Raw genomic sequence first — 24,416 nt, forward strand, 5'->3', positions numbered from 1 at the left:
TCAACACTTAACCACTGAGCCAAACCAGCTGGGCTCCTTTGCCTCTTTGAGGTTTCAGACAGACACTGTTAATCACTTACCCCTTCCTGAAATTTTCTTCTTTCTTTGCTTTTGTGTTTGCTTCATTTTGATATGTAGTGTCTCTATCTTATCACTTTTCCCTAGCTTCCCCTTATGAGAGAAATTCACTCAAAAATAACCTGTGTCCAAATTTATGCCCTTGATATACTATTTATCTTAGTCTGAATACCTTAAAAATACCTCACATATGTAGGTATTAAATAAATATTTAATTGAATACAAGAATGAATGAGCATCAATTCCATATTTCCAAATTCCTGTTAAAAATTTCAGCTGGGATACCCCTTACTCATTAATACATCAACGTATAAAATGCCTGTATATGTAGAGAAAATAGCTGACCTGAATCCTAGATTGGTCCAATCATGCTGGGAACACTGAGATTTATTCTGGGCACCACATTTTCAGGAGAGGCAGTGATGAATTAGAGAGAATCCAAAAAAGGAAACTAGGAAGATGAATGGTACAAGACCCAGATTATTAAGAGGAAATGTTTAAGTAAGGTAGGATGCTTTGTCATCAGAAGATAAGATTAAGAAAAGACATAAAGGTCCTCAAATATGTGAAGAGCTTTCTGACCTGGGGGGAAGAGGTTGAGAGGACGGAAGAGGATATGGCATTGTTCAGTAACTTCACAGAACACAGCAGAACTGATGGTAGTTATAGAGAAACAAACTTCAAAAAGAATTTCTAAACAATTAGAATTGTATCAATAATGAAATAATAGGCAGATTCTAAAAGTAGTGGGTTCCTTCTCACTAATCTCTCCTTTGAATTTCTCATCTGTAAAATATGGATACTTACTATATATCTACATAAAAGTTATTTATGAATATTAAAAAGGCTAAACCATATTACCACTCGATATAGTACCTGGTACATTAACAAACATTCAAATAATATTAGTTCTCTTGAAACTAGATGGTCACATTTGAGTATATGTTAATTTCATCTTTGAGACAGTAGCAAATTATTCCCAACTCTAAAATTATTAATTTTTTGTCTAAAATAGAATTTACCACATTTTACTCTAAACTGGCCATGCTACTGACATATTTCCCTTCTTAAAGTCTGACTCCTTTCAATGTTAACAGAAAAAAAAAGCACAAAAACACTTTAAACCAGGAAAAATCTTCTATAATACTATCCTTCTCTAATTCTCTGTTATTTTCATTACTCTCTCCCCTATAAATCCTTTATTTCATTTAAATACCTTGTACTTTTGGTATGTATATACAGACTCTACTACTAAATTATCCCCTTCCATTGTGTATACCTATATTTCAAGGTCTAGCTCTAGTAGCATCTTCTCCCAGGGCTTTGACCATTACAGAAGGAAGAGATCCCAACCTACTCTGAGCATATGCAATACTGTCTAAAACACTCAGAATTTTCTTCCTTATTTGGTATCATATATATGTCCTTTCCATAACACTAAATTTTAAGATCCTACAGCAGTGCTGTTAAATACAACTTTCTACAATGATGGGAATGTTTTATATCTATGCTGTCCAATACATTAGCCACTAGCCACATGTGGCTACTATATATCTAAAATGTGGTTAGTGGCTACATATTAGATAGTGTGGTCCAGGAAGGCAATATATTAGTTCTTCTGATTGTAGAATATTTATTGGGAAATAACTATGTTTCAGGTGCTGTTTAGACATTTCATACATATTATTTCTATTATTACCATTTTATTTCTCAGGTTAGATAAACTGAGTCCCAGAAAGGTTAGATAATTTGCATAAAGTCGTAATTCTTGTGATTAAGAAAATGATGCTTATTCACAGAATGCTACAGTGAGAATATTAGAAATATGAGAAGGATCTTAGTAGATCATAAAATAGTATTTTTAAGGAAGTTATTTTTACCTTTTTTCAGTCCCTCTTATGGTGTTTATCATACCATCTTATACCTGAATCAACTGAACATTTTACATAATTTGCAAGTGGTTTTCTACCTTGCACATGACATATTTATAAAAATTTGAGTGTAAGTTGAATGTGCCAAAATGGAATCATAAAAATAAAATGTGGTAATATCCACACAATGGAATATTATTCAAGAATAAAAAGGAATGAAGTACTAATTGATGCTACAACATGAATGAATCTTAAAAACATATGTAAAGTGAAAGAAGCCAGTCACAGTAGACCAAATATTTTTCCATTTTTTGTTCAGATAGAGTGGGAGGGAGAGAGAGAAAGAGAGAGAAACATCGATGTGAAAGACACACGTTGAGTGGCTGCCACCCGCACAACCCAACCAGGGCCAGGGACAAACTGCAACCGAGGTATGTGCCCTTAGCAGGAACCGAACCCGGGTCTCTCTAGACCACAGGCCCACGCTCTAACCACTGAGCAAAACCAGCCAGGGCTATATGATTATTTTATATGCAATATTCATAATAGAAACAAAAATCCAGAGACAAAAATTAGATTAAAGGTTGCCTAGGGCTAGGAGGGTTAGGAGGAAACGGGGAGTGACTGCTAATGCGTATGAGGATTTTTCCTGGGGTGATGAAAATGTCCCATAATTGATGGTGGTAATGGTTGCATAACTGTGAATATAATCCAAACCATTAAATTATGCACTTGAAATGAGTGAATTTCATAGTACGTGAATTATATCTCAATAATTCTGTTTTAAAACGTGAAATCATAGTTTTATGTTTATAAAAGGGTTCTATTCTTCAGAGTTAAATATAGATAACTAAATACCTAGTATTAAATATATAATATTAAATATATATTTATATATTTTATATATTATTAAATGTTATTAATTGCCTTTCTTTTTAGGCATAACTTTGACAAAAATAGCTCTAATACATTTAAGAGTAAAGTAAAATAAAATTGTGGTTTTCAAAATTGTTTTTTCAGGAATGGACAAAATAAATCTTTTAGAAACCCAATAAAACAAAAATAATCTGAAGTTGCCCTGGTTGAAGCAGAGTGGAAATTCAGACCCTTCCCATTCACACTCCTGCCCTTTCTTCAATATTGGCATCTGCAAAGAAGTAAAAACCCTGCAAGTTGAACTGTCTATTGCTACCTAGCATGCTACCATGTCATAATCAGAATTATACAAACATATAAAATGTTTTTATGTAAATTTGAATTCTGCCTTAGTGATTAGGATTAAGGCATGAAGTTTAAAGTGTGAATTGTAAGATTTACCTCTAATTTATGTGTGTTGTTTTCCTTACCTGCTTGGATTAGGGAGTTTTGAATTTTATTTATAACAACAAATATGAAAACATCCTCAAACTAAAAAGCAGGTGCTCTAGTTCTGTGTCATTTGAAGAGTTCCTTTCTTGGCACAATACCACTTAGTCAATAAGAAAAAAAGGGCAGTTTTCAACTCACTTGTACTTATGTAACTTATATAACTCACTTCTACTTGAATAGCTATTCTTATATATTATAATATACCAAGTTCTAATTATACCAAAATCAGTACTGATCATATATATCCCTCAAAAAAAATGTTAATATATTTAAGGGTAAAGTAGAAGAAAATTATGATTTTTTTAAGATTGTTTTTTTCATGGGTGGACAAACTAAATCATTTTTGGACACCAAATAAACAAAATAATCTTCTCAACTTCCTCATTTCTACCTAACAACTCTAAATCACCAGACTGGTATCTATCTTTAAAATTAAATTAGTAGCCTTTCTTTACACTTATAGATCATCCAAGGCATGATCTTTCTCCTTAGAAATGTCTTTTTCGATTTTCTTCCTTTCTTGTTCCATAGCTACCAACTCCTATTGAATCATGTCTGCTTCTCCCACCTTTTCTATTTATTGTTATTAGAATAGTCCTCAAGTGCTATTTCTATTATGTTATTTCCCTATACAAAAACTTACAATTGTTCTCTATTAATTCAAATTATTCTCAGTTTCTGTGACCATTAATTTTATGTGTCAACGTGACTGGGCCACAGGATATTTGGTTAAACATTATTCCGGGCATTTTTATAAGGTGGTTTTGGATGAGATTAACATTTAAATCAGTAGACTGAGTAAAGCAGATTTCCTTCCACAATCTGGGTAAATCTCATCCCAATTGAAGATCTGAATAAAACAAAAAGCTGGTCCTCCCCCAAGTAAGACAGAATTCTCCTGGCTGACAACCTTCAAACTTGCTTATCAGCTCTTCCTGTCTGATGGCCTCTGAACTGAAACATCAGCTCTGTAGATTTTGGACATGCCAGCCTCCATAATCATAACATATAGATTAGATCAGAGTGATACTCCCCCCAACCCCAGTCCTCCATCTTATTGATTCTATTTCTCTGGAGAACTTTAATATACTCTGTCTATTCCAACTCTGGAGTTCCATTCTACCAGCTGATTTCTTATTAGACTTCAACAGATTTTCCACTCCACTGAATCAAATCTATTTGTCACATTCTACATAATTTACACAATTCCATCTAAATGCTTTTATTAAATAACTGATATGTATCTACACCCCCTATATTTGCTTCTTACATATTTCTCTCCAGCTAAACTGTTAAGTACTTCAAGGACAAGAGTCTCTATTTCTTTACTTCTTTATACAGAGACAATAACAATGAGTAATACTTTGAAATATACTGTATATATGTACCTTAAAACATAAATATAGTATATAAAATTTACCTCTTAAAGTCTGGTATATAATTTAATTTTAATTTTTTCTTTTTGCTTAGAATAATCACACTTTGTGTTAAAACTGATTGCCACTTAAAATAATTCTTCTTCCACATTCAATTTGCTTAGCTGGGACAGAGAACAAAGTTATAGACAAACTTTAGCCTAAGATAATTTAAAAGTATAATTAACAGAATGTTTTAATGTTGGGATGAAGTGCATACTTTAGTCTGTATTTTTCAAACTCAGTTATATTGCTTTGCTAAAAGTAAATAGTACCTTCAGGACACCATCTGGTAAAAATCTCTCTGTGGATTAACCTAGAAAAGGAAGTGAATGAATTTTTATATATTGCACAGTTGTGGTTTCAAAACTGCAGCAAAAATATGTTTTCAATGCAATAGTGTAAGTGAGACTTCAGAGTTCAGCTACCTCATCTGATTTGATCCAAAAGGCTTGAAATATTTAAGGCCATATCTCGTCAACAGGGAAAGGAAGGGAGTTTTCTTTGCTAGCATTCCTGTGATTTGAAAAAAAAAATACAAAAATAATAATCCAGGAAATTGAAGTACATGAGCTGGAAAATATGAATTTTGCCTTTTAAAAATCATTAATTAAAAAAATAATATGCAGTTCCTTAATGATAGGACATAACATGTTAGAGAAGTCTGAGACCATCTAACACAACTGGATGAGACCCAACAATGTTATTGTGTGCATCTCTCCCAATGCAAAATGGTCAAATTAAGTTTTTACTATTTAAAAAAAAAAAAAAATGTATCATTCAAGCCTTTATTTAGTCCAATGACTAGAGCAATGGAACTTCCCCTCACCTCTCTAGGGAATTCATTCCAGAGACTAATAGATTTCACTGTCAGGAAACATTTCCCGGATTCAGTCTTAAATTTCCGTTACTTAATTTCATCCCATTACTTGACTATATAAATCCCTTATTTTACCTTTAAAAATGACTTGGCTTCCACGATGTTTGCATCTTTCAAATAGTTGTGAAATGTTATCATAACTAGACTCAGTCAGAGATGGACAAATGTTATATGTTTTATTTTAAACTCTTCTTACAAGTTAAAGTCTGAATTCCATTACACATTTATTTTCCGGTTTGAATGCTACTCAATTTACTTATTGGAGGCTGTTATGTCTTAAACTGCTTTCTCATTGTGATCTCAACAGCACCATTTAAATAAATTTTATCTTCCAGTCATATGATGTGAAGCTTTTGCATATACAGACTAAAATCTCATTGACTGATTTTACTCTCATATTGCATTACAAGATCATATATTATTTGCTACCCACTATCATCTGAAAGTCTCTTGGTATTATTACTTTCCAAGTACTGTATATCCTGCCAATTGAATGGCTGTGTTTCTGATTACTTTCCCCCAGATGTATTAGCTACATTTTTCCAGGTTGAATCACATTTCATTTCCTGCCCATATTTCTAACCACTTTAGTCCCTTTTATCTGCCCTCATTGGTTTTGTCAACACTATCCAATTTAGTATCATCTGTAAATTTAATTAACATGACGTATATCCTCTTTTATAAGTCATTAATGAAGTTTTCTACAGTTTATTTTTTAAACTCTAATGCTGCTTAATATTCATAGTCTTGCTATATTCTTAAGAACATACCACTTTCTTACCACTTTACATTTGTTTCCTTATTTTGGAAGTGGCTCATGGTGGACTAACAGAGTCAGGCTCAGTGTCATTGTTTTCCTTTTTTGAATATTAGTGCTAAATTACCTTTATGATTGTTCCTCTTAAGAATAACAATGCTTTTGGTGACAATTTACTACCCTTCTGCAATTGCTAAATTTTTCATAAATGTGGTCTAACATCATGAAAGCCTCACTATAGTGTTTTCATGTTCATGATATAAATTATCAGGTCTCTTACTCCAAATTCTGTTGTGGAATGAGTTGTTTGAATTTTATTTTATTTTAGAAATCTAGCTTTCTTTTATTAAGCCAGAAATTAGCAAAACTGAAAAATGTCACTCTTCACATTAAATATTTTGGTTTTGAAAAATTTGCTTATTTTTTTCAGTAAAAATATGTTCATAATGTTTGTTTTGTTTTTTACTGTTGACAGTATTACAGATGTCCCCCACAGTTGTTTAAATTTTAGATACAACTTTACCAAGACAACATTCTGTTATGTTAGATGAGTGAAAATTAATTTAGAATCTTCAATTTTAAGTATTTTGGAATTGATAATTGAATCAAGATCAATATGTTTCATATGAACTGAGCAAAACTATTTTATTCCTGCTTTACCTTTATAATTGTAATCTCTTTTTAATATATTGGTTATTTAAAATTCTTTCCCTGGATTAAAACAGAGTTTAATTTTATTTTTATGAGAAAATGCATCAGACTTATAAAGATGTATTTGAAAACATAATATTAGAAATAACATGTGTGTACCTACCACCCAGGTTTTAAAAAGTCATTACCAGTAACCTTAGTAGCTACCGGTATACATCTTTCCAATTGCATACCCCTGCTCTCCCTTAGGTGAATTTTATAAAATAGTTTATCATTTTTTTATACAACTATATATGTATCCTTATAGTTAAGATGTATTTTTCCAACAAATGAACATCTGAGGCATTTTAGTTATTAATTTCTCTCTTATACTGATTCATTCTTTTTTATATAAGTACTTTTTTTCTATATAAATATCTTGTGATATGGTTTCAAAAATTTTGCAAGAAAGCATACATTTTTTTTCAATTCTTCCTTTACCTAAATCCCTAGTGTTAGCTTTACATACATCTTTCTTTTCTTGTTCTCCTTTTTAAAAAATCCATCCCCCCTAACTTACGTAGTTGTAGACAGTTTCTTGTGCTGCCTCTTTCTCATGTGCAGGTATATACATATTCTTAAATTACTTATTATGGCTTAAGTATGGTATACAGGTCTGATTTCACATACTTAAGCCAATATGAGGATATCTCAACTTGCTTTTCAGTCAAGTCTTATATTTCAATATGTTTGTTAAGGGATTAGAAAATTCATCTAAATATAAAAACTATATTCCCTAATAAGTTTAAACTTCTACTCTTTTTTTAGTTATCAAAACTTTCCTTCCATAGTTTTTGGTTCATTTGCATTTCCATTTCTTATCTCTGTATCCATGTAACAACTTTAACCTATTTCCATCTTTTAAACCAAACTTACCTCAAATTTCATCCTTAAATTATATAGGTATGACACAGTAGAAAGCTGATGAGTCTAGGGTTTATTCATATTTTGACAATTATCTTGTTACTACTTTTTAAAGAAATTAAACGTGATAATTATTATTTAGAGAAGATATTCAATTCTGTTTTAGTTTACAATGGAAATAATCAAAATGTATAATAATTAGGGATTTAGATAAATAAAATATAAATACAATCCTACAATGGAATACTAGAAACCGAACTGAAATTGGTAACTATCAACTTTACCCTGTCACTTAAAAGTTTCTTTGTCCAGTAATATCTGGGTTGTAAGAGTCAACCACATAGGAGTGGCCCACAGCAGTTGGTTAACAAATACAGGATTACAAAAGTCAAGTTATCACAAAGGGACTGACCAATAAGAAGGATAATTCTGTGGTACTATTTACTCTCCAGAGTACCCCATGGGATCAAGCTGAAGGTGAGACTTCTTTTGAAATTAATGTCTTTGCCTGGCTAATTCTACTGCCCTTTCTTGTTTTCCTTGCTTTCTTTTGAAGAATACTCTCTTACAAATCACTGAACAAGATTCTCTTCCTTGAGCTTTGCTTCTAGGGGATCCGATCTACGAGAATTGCTGGCAGAGTGCTCCTAGAAAGCACACTCTAAGGGCAAGATTCTGGAGTTGATTCATTCACTGATTTGCTGGCTGTCAATATCGATAAAAGTAGTCAGTGGTGCAGGTATTCTGTGGCAGTGCAACTGCTAAGTCTTTTCCTGGGGTAAATTGAAGTAGGATACATGTAGAAAATAATTCGTTGGCTTGTACAATATCTCCAGATATTGTACAATATCAGATGAGATTTCAGGAATAGTAATTAAAGCAAAGAAGATAACTGGAACTATGTGACTATGTTATTAGATAGGACATCTCCACTGAGTCCAGTGATGGCATCTAGAACAACTGAATAAAATGAGATTAGGGGAAAAGATTTCTAAGCTGATGCAAGCCTTCAATTAACATGGAAAGGTAATTTGGAGATTGGTAGATGACTACAGGAAAGCAAGACAGTCATACTGCTGAAAGATAGTTGTGTCAAAGATTATTTTTAGCAGAGGACAGAGAAGTGATAGATCATAAGTAGCAAAAAGGAACCTGAACCACTACTGAGCAACCAATGTCTCAGACACGTGGATGTACAATGAAGAAGACAAAGTAGTTTCTGCTCAAGAGGGACCCAGAGGTAGTTAAATACTTGTGGCAGCTCCAAATGTAAAGTCATTGCAAGAATAATTCTATGAAAAGGCTGAGGACCTAAGGTAATTTTTTTCATAGGACAAGTTTCACAGGGCACAATGGTAAGGTTGAGAAGTATAGAGCATCATCTGAATGAGAATTTAAGATGAAAAATAAAGGATTACAGGGCTAATATTTGTGCTTATGACCAAGGAAGATAGACATATGGTGGAATAAGAAATGTTAGGGAAACTAAAAATGCTTGGTAGTGCAGTTAACCTTTTTAAAAATACTTCAATATGAGCTTATTGACTATTGAGTCCATGCTAATAATAATCATCAAGTTTTTGTAAAGAATAATCATTCAATTTATTATAAATTTAAAAAATATCCCTGGCCAGTTTGGCTCAGCGGTTAGAGCATCGGCCTGGGGACCAGAGAATCCCAGGTTTGGTTCCTGCTACGGGCGCGTGCCTAGGTTGCGGTTTGTCCCTGGCCCTGGTTGGGGTCGTGTGGGTGGTGGCCACTCGATTTGTCTCTCTCACGTCGATGTTTCTCTCTCTCTCTATTCCCCCCTCTCTCCCTCCTGCTCTATCTGAAGATAAATGAAAAAATGTCCTCAAGTGAGGATTAAATAAATAAATAAATAAATAAATAAAATATAAAGGTACTTCAGATATAATATCTCATTAAAGCCTTTTGTGATAGATGAGAGAAGTAACACTGAGAAGCTAAACAATTTTCTCAAGGTTACACAGCTATTAAAGAAAAGAGTTATTATTTTTTTCCCCAGTTCTGCCTGAATCCAAACTTTATACTTTTATAATTATGCCCACCAGATATGCTAGGTTCCAAATATAAATTTAGTAGGAATTATTTAAGTTGAGTCTTCAGTAGTGGAGGGCTTGACCACCAGATGACGATCTTTGTACAAACTGTGTTGGTGCTGCCAAAGGAATCCTAGTTCAGATATACTTGGGGAAAAAAGAGTAAGTAGTTCATTTCCTAGAATTTTCTGTCTTGGTAGAAATTATAAGAGCCCCTAAAGGGTGGAAGAACTTTCTCAATGACTGTGGCATAAATTGGTGGCTTAGAACATTAATCCCAGAGAGAAGTAAAAACTCATTATTGCCCAAGAAAGACCCTCATTCACTTTGTGGTGGTCTCAACCCAATTCTGAAGCTAAGAGAAATATGAGCTTTGACTTAAATTACCTGGGGGGAAAAAAGGTAAAATTTCACTTTGTGAGTTTATCAAGACTAGTTTGTAGTCTCTGTTTTTCTATTTCATTTATACAATGATAGCAGCTTAAAACCAAATTTATCAGTTTTCCTGTACCCAGCATTTTTATATGAAAAAAAATTGAGATTGTTGGTAGAAATTAGTTTCAGCTGTTTATTTGAATAATCTATCTTATATATAAAACCATTATATATTATTGTACATAGATTATGTATACACGCACAAACCCCTCAAAATGCAACTGGTCTCAATACCATTTAGAGCAAATAATTTCTTAATACCACTACCGTCTTTAAGAACAAAATAGAGCTGAGAAAAGTACTCTGGGTTCTCTTCATCTGGTCAATGGTAAAAGGGCAAAAATTAGAACACTGCTTCACCATATTAATTTTTAAAGTCCAATTAAAGGTAACATCTACAACCTTTTTTTCTGTGTTTGCCAAATAGTTTTAAACATTAAACACAAAGTGCTGATTACAAGAGAAGACAAAAGCTCTTGCTGCTACACTCTGCCAGTGATAAAAGCTTTGTCCTTGGGTAGCTGGCTAACATTCAGTCACATGATCCAATGCATATTATAAAAATTTCATTATATTCCAAGGGCTGTTTAATCCAAGTGACCAAATATAGCCTAATATTATTATTATCTCTGATTTCATTACACCCTATAAAAGAATAGGCATCATATTCTGAAGTAAGAATATTAAACAAAAAATCAGAAAAAGTCTAAGCTTGGAAAATAACTGCTTTAATAAAAATTGATATATACTCTTAACTACTCATCAACTTGCATATCTTTATAATTTAATACCAGGAATAAGAGCTTTCTACATTTGGGTATACTCTCAGGTTCAGGTAGTTTAGGGTAAGAATATGGATTTTATACCCACATTACTTCATACCACTCACCTTGCCTATAACTAATTACCTAAGTTAGAAATGACCAAAACTATCTTAACTTGGTTTAACAAAATGAGGAATTTACTAAAATGATACTGGGTTATCTTACTGAGTACAAGGAAGAATCCTACAAAATAAAGGACAAAGACATAGTTGAAACTTGTACAGGTTTTTTCCTCATATCTCATCTATTTCTGTAAGCCAGCTTAATCCTCTATCATTGCAGTAAGGCTTTTCCCACATAAAAGAAAACATGGCTGCCTAGAGCTAGGGAGTAGTACATTTCAGAGCTTCAAGCATAGCTTTTCAGGGCCAAATCCAAAATTCTTAGGGAAGTTTCTCATTGGCCCAACTAATGAGCCATGTGTCTATCTCTGGACATATTAACCCTGCCTGAGTGGGTGGGTAACTATGTCCATCTCGAGCCAATAGCTAGCTAGCTATCCCTGAAGTACACATCTGGGATAACAAGTGTGTTAAACACATGAATGAGGAGAGAAAGTTCCAGAAAAGATATTCTGGATACACTATCCCACAGATGTTCCTTACCTTAAAAAATCAAATTATCTTCCCTAAGTTCATATATTAAAATTTATTAATGTCACTATACATTTTTTTTCTGCTGAACTGAAAACAGTGTCTATATGGAAGATTGAACTGATTTCACTTTGGCAGTTCTACTAACTTAAATTTCTGTAAGCAATGCTATATCTTCTGAATCCAATTATTTATTTCCTACCTTGTTCCGGAAAGAATTTAACACAGCTTGAAAAAATACATTATATAACATCAGAACACAAATGTGAAACAAAAGAGGGTGGAAATAGAATGAAATAATAAATGAATGCATTCTATAATGCCGGGATACACATTCACTATAGGTAGGTTACAAAGTTTTCTAATAACTGTTCTGTTATTTATAACAGGCTGTTATTTTTGTTTTGTTAATCTTTACCTGAGGATATTTTTCCATTAATTTTTAGACAGAGTGGAAGGGAGGGAGGGGGAGAGAGAGAGAGATCAAACCTGCAACCCAGGTCCGTGCCCTTGACTGGGAATTGAACCTGTGACCCTTTGATCTGCAGGATGACACTCTAACCATTGAGCTAAATCGGCCAGGGCTGAATTCTCCAGATTTTAAAATTAAAGTTACCTTTTGAGTTCAGAAATAGGGAATAGTGTGACTTTATTTATAGATCTCCAAATAACCAGGTTCTATTTTATCTTCTAGAATATTTTTGCTTCTCTGATTTTATTACCTTTTCTTCTGAAGCAATAACAAGTGGTGGTGGTGGGGGGGGGGGCATGGCTTAAGTATCTTTTCTATTTTATTAAATAGAAATGAAAATTTTGTCATTCTTGGAGCAGCATATTTTATAAAAGGCTACAAAAACTGATTACTATTTAGATCACCCAAATGTGTCTTTTAAAAATCATCCACGCCCTGGCCGGTTTGGCTCAGCGGTTAGAGCGTTGGCCTGCGGTCCTGAGAGACCCAGGTTCGGTTCCCGCTAAGGGCACGTACCTCGGTTGCAGTTTGTCCCCGGCCCTGGTCGGTCGTGCGGGTGGCAGCCACTCGATGTGAAACCTTTCACATCGATGTTTCTCTCTCTCTCTCTTCCTCTCTCTCCCTCCCACTCTACCTGAACAAAAAATGAAAAAAAAAAAAAAAAAATGTCCTTGGGTGAGGATAAAAAAAAAAAAAAAAATCATCCACAAAATAATCCTTATTTGATTCATCTGTTTTAACACTACCATTAATACAGAAAAAGTAGTGTAATAAAAGTCTTATTATTTAAAATTTATCTTATAAATTCTTAAGTTTTCCATGAAATACTCCATTTAAATCTCCATTGATTTCCTTCATCATGGGTAAACTATTATTATACTCCTTTCAGGCAATGCTGCAATTAGTTTTATTAGCCATGTGAAAAAGCATTACAGTAGTAGATAACAAAAGCAGATACACATCCATGTGTCATTTCTTGAAACATAGACGTGGATTGATATTTAGCTCAAAGCAGGCAAAATATCACTTGCATTTGTTTAAATTGAGAAAGAATAAATCTACAAACCAGGGAAAGCCAAACCAGACTTCTAAATCAATCAAGAAAATTCTTCAGTGTTATTTCCATTCATCAGCAACTATCCAACCCAAAACCTGACTACTTTTGTCTTTCTTCTCTATCTTTAGTGTAAAAGCTAAAGAGAAAATTTATACATACAACTAGAATGATCCTGGTTTGGGGAATAGAAATATACTATATATAATTTAGGTTACCTTTTATTTGTTTGCTTATCATTTATTTTCCCAAGTGTATAAGAATTGGGGATATGGGTGAATGAGACAATAGCTAAAAATAGCTAAATAGCCTAAAATCAGTGGTAGTAAAATTCTACCTCACTGAGTTAAAATTAATATAATTAACTCAAATATTTCTCATATGAAATGAAAATGTCAGGAAAACATACATTAGGCTCAAATATATTCCTTCATTTGAAAATTTTATACCTTCCTCTGTCTAGAGCTTTCTCAAAGAGAAAAACACATGAGTTCCAAAGGTGGAATGCTTTAGTGAGAACACAGAAGAAAAATAAGAATTACCAATACTGTATGTGAAAGACTTACTTTAGAGATTGTTTTCTACTAAAACAAACAAAAAAGAATTACTGCTTTAATAAAGGACACTGATCCACTCAATTATAAAATGTATACAAGACTTTATATTATTCACAGATACACTAACAAGTATAAATATAACAACTTTATAAGAATGAAAACACTGGATTTATGAAACACTAGAGATGGAAAGGGGGAAGAGAATGAGATAGGAGAAAAATCCAGTGGAAACAGTGATTGTATTTATCATGCTTAATTAGAAAAGAAAGAGAAGCAAAAGGAAATCAGGCATATTGTTACTCTTTTTAAAAGCCAGAAATAGGCCCTGGCCAGTTTGGCTCAGCGGTTAGAGCATCGGCCTGCGGTCCGGAGAGACCCGGGTTCGGTTCCCGCTAAGAGCGCGTACTTCGGTTGCAGTTTGTCCCTGGCCCTGGTTGGTCGTGCGGGTGGCAGCCACTCGATGTTTCTCTCTCTCTCCCTCCCACTCTATCTGTACAAAAAATGGAAAAATATCCTCGGGTGAGGATAAAAAAAAATAAAAAATAAAATAAAATAAAAGCCAGAAATAGGTCCATAAATTTTCATTATATTATACTCTATTCTTAGCTATATATATAAAATATTTCACAATAAAATAAAATACCATTTACAATAACAAAAAGGTATATGCAATAAATATAGCAAAATATATAAAAAAATCAATAAAAATAACTTTAAGACTTATTAAAAGACAGTAAGAAAGATATGAATAAATGGAGAGATAATAATGCATGCTTAATGGACAGAAAGGTCCTATATTTTAAAGACAGTAATTCTCCCCCAAATTAATCTTTAAATTTTAAAAATTTCAATAGCCTTTTCCTTGAATTTAACAAGTAATCATAAAATATATAAGGAAAAGCAAAGAGCAAAGAATGGCCAACCTACTCATGAAGAACAAGTTGGAGGGACCATCCTACCAAAAATTATCTTCCAAATATTGACACTTCTTCAAGCCAAGAATCAGATATAGTGGTAGTAGCGAAGGGATCAATAAGCAAAAGAGAGAATTCAGAAATAGATCGACCTATTATGAAAACTTTGTTTATAACACAGCTGGCAATGATGATCAATGAGGAAAGGTAAGACTAATCAATCCCATGGAAGGACAGTTGGGTGTCAGTGTGGAAAAAAGATGAAATCAGTTCCCTATTTTTCACCATACATGGAAATCACTTCCAGGTACATTACAGCCTTAAAGTTGAGAGAGAAACTGTAAAAGTTTTAGAAGACAGTATGTAATAGAATTTTTATATTACAGTGGGGTAGGATAGGATTTCTTAAACAAAAGACCAAAATTGCCCTGGCCGGTTTGGCTCAGCAGTTGGAGCGTCGGCCTGCAGACCAGAGAGTCCCAGGTTCAGTTCCCGCTAGGCCCTAGCAGCTAGGGGCATGTACCAAAAAAAAAAAGAAAGAAAGAAAAGACCAAAATCACTAACTATTAGAAAAACAAAGATTGATAATTGGACCACATTACAATTAAGAACTTTTGTAAAATGAGGCAAATAAAAAAACTTTTAAAGATAAGTCACAACCTAAGAAGAGATGAGTGCAATATATATACATCCAATAAAGAATTCATAACCAAAATATTTAAATGACTCTAAAAAATCAATAAGAAACAATAAACAAGATTCAACGAAAGAAAAAAAACTCTTTAGAAAAGAGAAAACACAAATGGTTTATAAACATATGATAATCTTGTTTGCTCCTAAGCTTTAGGCTTGACCATGTGATTTGTTTTGCCCATTGGGAAGGTAGTGGACATGATTTAAGCAGAAATTTAAATGGCTTGTATGCTGGACCTGGTCTCTTGCAGTCCTACTTTTTGCCATGGAAAACAACATGATTTGGTATTCTACTGGTGCCAGAAAAATGGGAAACACATGGAACATACCTGAAACTGAGCCACCAACTGAAGCCACGTCTAGTCTGAATTATTTGAATCCTGGAAAACTCACAGACATATCTGGTGTTGTAAGTCATCAATTTATAGGTGGTTTATTACACAGGTTATGATGAAAATTGCAAATAGAAATTAAAAACTGCCAACATCCAGATGATTCTTGTCTCTTTTTATTATTTTTCTTCATAGCACTTAAATTTAAAGTACTATATATTTTACTTCTTTGTTTATTGTCTGTCCACCTATACACATACACATACACATACATACACAAAAAGGAAAGTTCTGTGAAGAAAGTCATTTTTGTCCGCTTTGCAAATTGTTATTATCATAAAATGGCCAATAGGATGTCACACAGAAGGTGTTCAACAAACATTTGTTGAATAAATAACTCAATAAGACAGACAAAATCCCTGCACTCATGGAACTTTTAGTAGAGAAAGCCCAAGAATTAACAAGTATATAATAGTATTTCAATAGTTATGAATGTTACGAGAAAAAGAAAAGGAGATATGGAATAGAAAATGTTGAAGTACAAGTAGGAAGGGTTGCTATGGAGTGTCATGTAGCTGAGTCCTAAATAAACAACCCTATATGCATCTGGGAGAAGACCACAGAGGGGTAGGCAATGATGAAAAGGTAGACAAACACCTGATCACCTAGGCCTTCATGGACCTCAGTATAGTCTTTGAATTTAATTCTAATTAGAGCTCAAACCCTTTGGAGAGTTTTTTTGTTTTGTTTTTTTTAATTGATATTGAGAGAAAGAGAGAAACATTGATCAGTTGCCTCCCACACATAGCCTTAATGGGGATGAAACCCACAACCTGGGTCTATGCCCTGACCAGGAATCGAACCCTCCACCTTCTGGTGTATGGGGCGATGCTCCAAATAACTGAGTCACACTGGCCAGGGCCTTTGGAGAATTTTATGCAAGGTAATTATTTGTTTTTTTAGGTCACTTAGATTGTTATACAGCTTGTAGGGGCAAGAAGGAAAGTAGGTAGATGAGTATGGTGACTAGGCCCAGGATAGAGGTAGCAGTGGAGGGGGTGAGGTATTTGGGATAGCTTTTGAAAGTAGGACTTACTGATGTAATGAATGTGGTGGACAAGGGAAAGAGAAGCATCTGGAAGTTGGAGAGGAATCAAAGATGACCACTTAGTTTCTGGTTTTGAAACAATTTACCAAACAGTAGTTTCATTAACTGAGTTGAAGATGAGCAATTATGGAAGGAAAGAGCTCCATTTTGTACATTTATTCATCAACTTCTCTATACAAGGCACTGGGCTACAAAATGATACAGGTATTTCTTAAGAACACTTCTGGTCTTTGTCACTTGCTAAGTAGAATCAATAGTTTCACTGCTAGTGGATACTACTGGACCCAACTGAGACAAAAAAAATAAATAAAAGTCCATTGCAGATACTATCAGTCTGCTTTCCTCCTTAAAAGAGTCCTGGGCCCTGGCCGGTTTGGATCAGTGGTTAGAGTGTCGGCTGGCGGACCAGAGAGTCCTGGGTTCGGTTCCCCCTAAGGGCACACACCTCGGTTGCAGTTTCTCCCCAGCCCTGGCTGGGGTTGTGTGGGTGGTGACCACTCGATGTGTCTTTCTCACGTCAATGTTTCTCTCTCTCTTCTTCCCTCTCTCCCTCCCACTCTATCTGAAAATAAATGCAAAAATGTCTTCAGGTGAGGATTAAAAAAAGAAAAGAATCCTGGGCCCTGGCTGGTTTGCTCAGTGGTTAGAGCATCAGCCCATGGACCCAAAGGTTCTGGGTTTGATTCTCGATCAAGGGCACATTCCTGGGTTGCAGGTTCAATCCTGGCCCCAGTCAGGAGGCAACCAATTGATGTGTTTCTCTCACATCAATGCTTTTATCTCTCTCCCCCACACCCCTTCCTTTCCTCCCTCCCTCCCTCCCTTCCATTCTCTTTAAATAGCAATGAAAACCTATCCTTGGGTGAGGATTAACAAAAAAAATAAAAATAGAAATAAAAGAATCCTGGTTTGCGTGTTTGGTTTAGTTTGGTCTGGGAGTCACGTGACTGGTTGAAGATAACTTATCTCATGTACCATTTCTATTTTTAAAAAAAGAAGAAGGAGAGCCCTGGCCGGTTTGGCTCAGCGGTTGGAGCGTCGGACTGCGGTACAGAGAGACCCGGGTTCGGTTCCCGCTAAGGGCACGTATCTCGGTTGCAGTTTGTCCCCGGCCCTGGTTGGTCGTGCGGGTGGCAGCCACTCGATGTGTCCCTTCACATCGATGTTTCTCTCTCTCTCTCTTCCTCTCTCTCCCTCCCACTCTATCTGAACAAAAAATGGAAAAATGTCCTCGGGTGAGGATAAAAAAAAAAAAAAAAAGAAGAAGGAGAAAAGGTACATATTTGAATCAGCTTGTATAGACATTTTTTTAACTTCGAGAAGGATAAAAAAGAAATTAAACCAGTAGTCACCTGTTTTGGGGTGGAATAAAGTAGAAGAATGAAGGGGATGTGATGAAAAAGGGGGATTTTCACTACACACCATTTTTCACTTTGATGTTTCAAGATTGAGAATATATTGGCTATTTAAATATATATATATATATTTAGCCTCACCTGAGGACATTTTTCCATTTTTTGTTCAGATAGAGTGGGAGGGAGAAAGAGGAAGAGAGAGAGAGAGAGAAACGTCGACGTGAAAGGGACACATCGAGTGGCTGACACCCATACGACCAACCAGGGCTGGGGACAAACTGCAACCGAGGTATGTGCCCTTAGCGGGAACTGAACCCGAGTCTCTCTGGACCGCAGGCTGACGCTCTAACCACTGAGTGAAACCGGCCAGGGCAAAAAAACATATTAAAAAAAAAAATTCATCTTTCTGTGAGATTCCCTCACAGCTAAGAATGATCAGGTGACAGTACTCGCCAATGAGAATAAATAAAAGTTCCTGAGGAATGCTGTTCTTTCCTAATAAATATAGCCTAACAAGATAAATTTTGCCTTTTGCTATTTCTCCTTTCTTACCTGGGGTGTAGATATAATACCTGTAGTTAGAGCAACCATTCTGACAGGTAAAACAAAACCTTCACACTAAAGATGGAAGAACAGGAAGCTGCCAGAAAGAACCTAGGTCCTTGATGACTTTCTTAAGTAGCTGAATCAGTTGTGAGCTGCCTACTTCTGGGCTACTTATTTTATGAGAAAATATTGGGTTAATCTACTATAGTTAAGATAAAGTTGTAACTGACATATTCTCAGAACCCACATTAAAACCTATATTATAAAGCAAAAGAGGCCAATTGGTGGTCACAATGACAATAAAAGGTGTCAGAAGAAACAGTGTCCCCAGGGCATTTCTAAGTTAACCTTTAAAAGTAGAAGGAATAATTTTAACAAGTAATCATGATTTCCAAGTCTCATAATTTACACATTTTGGAATGTGTTTGGATTGCTAGGTTCCTCATATAAGCAGTATGAAAGTGTCCAATTGATTTCTTATCAGATATGTCATAGGAAGATACTATAAAAAGCACAAGGTTGAAGATCTAAAGAGAATTCTGGTTCTTGGACAGGTCTAACCATAACCATTAGGTATAGCTCAGGATCTGGTATAAAATCATTCTGTTAACAATGTAATTTTGAAAGAAGTGTTACAAAACAGCCTTGTTAAATGACAACGCCTTCAGTCCTACTATTTTAATTGAATGAATTATTTTAAGATGATGATCATATATTTTAAAATGAAGATGATAATATTTTAAATTAAGTTTGCAGTAAGAATGATTCCATATTCATGTTTGATTTATTGCTTTTAATTTCTTTCATAGGATGCTATCTTCCTAAAGCACTTATAAGAAGAGACAGCTTTTCAACCCCTCTGTCCTAGAATGAGGGATGTCATTTAGTTTAACACACATTTTAGTCTTTCTATTTATACACTACAGATATAAAAAGAAATATTTTTGAGAAACAGAGATTGTGTGAAATCAAATGTTGTGATAATGGCAGCACATTTCCTTTTTACTAAAAATAAAAATAAATTTTATTTTAAAAACTATGGGTGGTCCCTGGCCGGTTTGGCTCAGCAATAGAGTGTCAGCCTGAGGACCAATGAGTCCCAGGTTCAATTCCAGCCAAGGGCACATGCCTCAGTTGTGGTTCATCCTCAGCCCTGACTGGGGTCGTGTGGGAGGCAACCAGTTGATGTGTCCCTCTCATGTCGATGTTTCTCTCTCTTTCCCTCTCTCTCCCTCCCACTCTACATGAAGATAAATGGAAAATATCCTTGGATGAGGATTAAAATAAAACAATAAATAAATAAAAGCACTTTAAAACAATAATAATAATAAAAAAATAAAAACTATGGGTGGTGGGCACACAATACAATATACAGATCACGTATCATACAAGTGTACACTTGAAAGCTATATGGCCCTATGAACCAATGTCACCCCAATAAATTTAATAAAAAATTATTTTGGTATAAAAAATTTTTTTTATCATTTTTCTAAAGCAACTATCACATGGCCAGGATATAGTAAAAACCTGAAAAACAATACACAACTGATATAGAAAATTTTTTCAAATATTCGGATGAAAAAGAAAAGTAGAATTCTTTCTCTGCTCTAAGTATAATTACTTAAAATAAGTTGATCTAAACTATTAAGACCTGTCTTTGGAATTAATTTCCATCAAATTGACCAGATAGTGGCAAAAAGATTTGAACTCTTGCTTATTTTCAGAAGCACATATTATTTCTGTGCTGCAAGTAGTCATGTCAAGTGGTTGCCAACTGACTTAGGCAATTTGGGAGAAGATTTTGATAACAGAATTTCGACTGATAAATACATAGTCTTTAAATTACACATTTTTGGAAGCACATAAAAATAGGTAGTCAAATCCAGGCAGAACTATAATCCAGGGAATCATTTAATCAAGATTTACTGATGTGAAAAACATAGTCAATCCCAAATTTATCTCTGACAAGAAAAACTAAATTCAATAAAAAACATTTAAAACTTTTAATCAAAATCCCAGAAAGTAGTAAAAGTTTATTAACTAAGAAATGAGTGTTCTCCGAACAGTTCTTTGGGGAAGATTTTTATTTTGCTGCTTGTTTTTCCCCCTTAGCTTTGTGTTGATCATCAGTATTTGGGAAAAACAGTACAAAATGCTCTAAGACTATTTAATTGCCACTTTGATGAAGACATTTAGAAGAGAATTGAAATATAAACTTTAGTTAAATACAGTGGATAGTTATTGAAAAAATAGTGCATGCCTGACTTCTATGCTAGCTGAGAAATCCTGAAAATAATTTCAGAAATGGTAATGCAATATACACTATTCCTGAGAAATTCTGTATGCTATACATTGGTCATACATTTCATTCTCCTACATGTATTATAGATTCTCAGACCTGATAGTCAACGGGAATATGCAATGCTGCTGAAGAAAACAAAACAAAAATCAGTATCAAAAACCCTAACAGCCCTTCCCCTCTACCTCCCCACAAGAGTTCTAATCCATAACATATAAAAGCAAAAATCCATATTTGCTATCAGATTCAATATCTACACTTCATCTTATTAGTTTTCCATAGTTCAAGCCTAAACAACTGTCCATATCCTCAAAATTTATAGGGAATGAAGCACTTAGAAAAAGTACTTTGAGTTTCAATTTCAGTCACCTCCATGAAAATATATACAGAGATGTCACATATCCTAGGTAGTAGGATTCCACTCTTCCTAGTGCTTAAGTCATTCCTGGGTAGTGAGTAAAAGAACATAGAAAGGTACATTAACTCCTTCAGGCCACTTGAGAATTATTTGGTAAAGGGCACTAAGTGTGCCCCTAAGTACATGACTATCTCAAGTCACTTAAGCACTAGGGAGAAAATACTCCATTGTTGTTTAAAATTTCCTACTAGATTTTGCTTTTTAAAAAAACGGGTCTAGCAAAAGTTTTAGGAGATGATAGTCAAATGGAATTATATATCAAGGAGTTACTAAGTCTCAGAAAATAATAAAGCTACCAGGCAACCATGAAGCTCAAAATTGTGTTACCTTGATAATGTAATCTTCTTAAGTGTTTACATATGAAATGAGACCATGGGGGGGGGGGGGAGCTTTTTGCTGCCAAGGGCCATTTGGATATTTATAACATCATTCATGGGCCGTACAAAATTATCACCCTAAAAATTAGCCTGCTATATTTGGTCAGGCTAATTTGGCAGAGGTGTGTGATGTTGGCTGGTATTGCTTTCTTGGGTCTTATATGGCCCACGGGCCGGACGTTCCCCATCCCTGGAACTTAAAACTGAACGTGGCACTATTTAAAAAACTGAAGAGAACACACACATACATATGACATACAATATAATGTAAAAGAAATAGTATAAGTATTTCATATAGCATTAAATGTATATTCAAATGTATTTAGATGACAGACTATGAGATCAAATATCCATCTTAAAATTTCAGTGCCTTAGTGTTTAAAACAGTAAGAGAAAAACAACATTGTTTTGCACTTAGAAACCTGTTTCTAATCAACTGAGCTACTCCTATGGGGTCAAATAAAAATGATTAGTTTATTAAAAGCATAGCTTTGCTATTTAATAAGCAAAAATGATTGAAAATTCTGCTCCAGATCCTGATAATTTTAGTGTTTCTAGTTAAGCCTGCAAAATTGCATTCATTATTAGTGTCTAGATTCATTAACAATTCAATTTATAGATATTAATGCTTATAATGCATGCTTCGCTTGCCAAAACTTGAAGAGAAATTGTTTCAATTAGCTTTCATGGATCACAAATCCTACCGGCTGGGTATTTTTAGACAAAAGATACAAGCACATCCCCAAGCAATGCTAATGCACAGCTGGGACTCGTGTGTAAGGTCACTTGAGCTAACAGCTTAAAAGGAAAAACAGTAAATGAGTTTTACCCAGATGAGCAAGATAGGAACAGTCTTCTGTTTCCCACCAAATATTTGAAAGGTATATACACACCTTTAAAAAAACTAGCAAAGGTGGAATAAATGGTGATGGAAGAAGACTTGACTTGGGGTGGTAAATGCACAATACAATATAACAGATGATGTATTATGGAATTATACACCTGAAACCTATATAATTTTATTAATGTCACCCCAATAAATTCAATTAAAAACACACTAAAAAAGATAACATGAGAAGTTTCAGTGAGAGATCTTAAATTGTCCCTTTATAGAAAAATTAGGGAATTTCTTAGAAGTCTCAAACTTAACAGAAATGCAAATTCTGTCACTTGTTCAAGGACCATACTCTAGTGGTAGAAGGATAAAAAAATATATTGATGCCCCAAATTACCCAGAAGACTATCTAGATTTACAGATAATTAATAATTCTCCACTTCATTTTGGGCTGCATACAACTCAAAGTTGCTATTTATTGTCAGTGGCAAAGACTATTTTTATGTGGAAGAGATATTCTTTGGAGGATATCCACCTTCTCCATATACATTTCTCTCACACAAATCTTCACATAGAGGACAATAGCCTACCCTTGCACTCTTTACTTAGGATAGTATAGTGTAGTATAATGCAGCATAAACACGGTACAGTGCAGTACAGTACAGTAAAGCACAGCATAGTATTGCATCTCTGTCCCTGTATGGTCTCTAATTGTTTGTACCTGGCTATTTAGTAGATTATCAAAAGAATGAGGTGATTTTTACCTTAAAACTAAAATATTTCATTTGTGTTCAATGAAATGTTGACTCACACCACACAATGAAAGAACAGATTGAATGATTCTTGATTGCCTCAAGAACTACAATTCTCACTCCTTCAAGGATCTCATGAGAGAAATAGAAAAAGTTAAAGATAGTAATATAAAATAAAAATAAACTTTGAGAAGACCATGAGATTCTGGAAAACCAGTAAAACTCTAAACTTAAATGACATTAATGTCATAAAAGTACAGTTGGGCCTGGCTGGTGTGGCTCAGTGGTTGAGCGTCGTCCCATGCACCAAGAGGTCACCAGTTCGATTCCCGGTCAGGGCACATGCCTAGGTTGTGGGCCAAATCCCCAGTGGGGCGCATGCAGGAGGCAGTCCATCGATGTTTCTATCCCTCTCTCCCTCTCTCTCTAAAAATCAATAAAATAAATAAGTATAGTTGGTAGAAAGAGAACATGAGAAGTATATAAACTCTTCATAACATTTTAGATGAGGAAGTATGAGAAGATGACAATGTCACTTCTAAAACTAAACTAAACTTTGGATTAAATCTTAGATATTGGTCTGGAGGAAAAAATATTCATTTCATTATTATGTGTTTTAGCCTTGATTAGAGGTATAACACCTCCCATCAACAACTGGGAGTCTATCATAAATCATAACTACCATAAAAGCATTTACTAAAACTTAAAAAAAAAATCAAGATTAAAATTTAGATTTCTGTAAAAAATGTAAATATCAACAAAAGGAAATCTGATTGCCTCTAGAAAATTATAAAAACTAATGTAAGAGAATGAATTAAAGGATGGTGAAATAAAAATGGTAAAAAAGTTTAGAAAGAAAAGTAAAAAAT

At 34.3% G+C, this 24,416-nt stretch overlaps 1 long non-coding RNA gene across 2 annotated transcripts; it reads right to left on the bottom strand.

Annotated features, from left to right (window-relative positions):
• Positions 1–438: 438 nt before the first annotated feature.
• Positions 439–16,064, bottom strand: LOC118639557. 2 transcript variants are annotated; one of them, XR_004961200.1, is made up of 5 exons: positions 15,855–16,064; positions 7,936–8,028; positions 5,161–5,248; positions 5,008–5,048; positions 439–529 (listed from the first exon to the last, which is right to left on the bottom strand). It is a non-coding gene; the product is annotated as an uncharacterized LOC118639557 (long non-coding RNA). The 2 variants fall into 2 exon arrangements; XR_004961201.1 differs by lacking the exon at positions 439–529 and adding an exon at positions 4,817–4,857.
• Positions 16,065–24,416: the final 8,352 nt, after the last annotated feature.

Source organism: Molossus molossus, unplaced genomic scaffold (genome assembly GCF_014108415.1).
Source record: "Molossus molossus isolate mMolMol1 unplaced genomic scaffold, mMolMol1.p scaffold_m16_p_21, whole genome shotgun sequence".
NCBI lineage: Eukaryota > Metazoa > Chordata > Mammalia > Chiroptera > Molossidae > Molossus > Molossus molossus.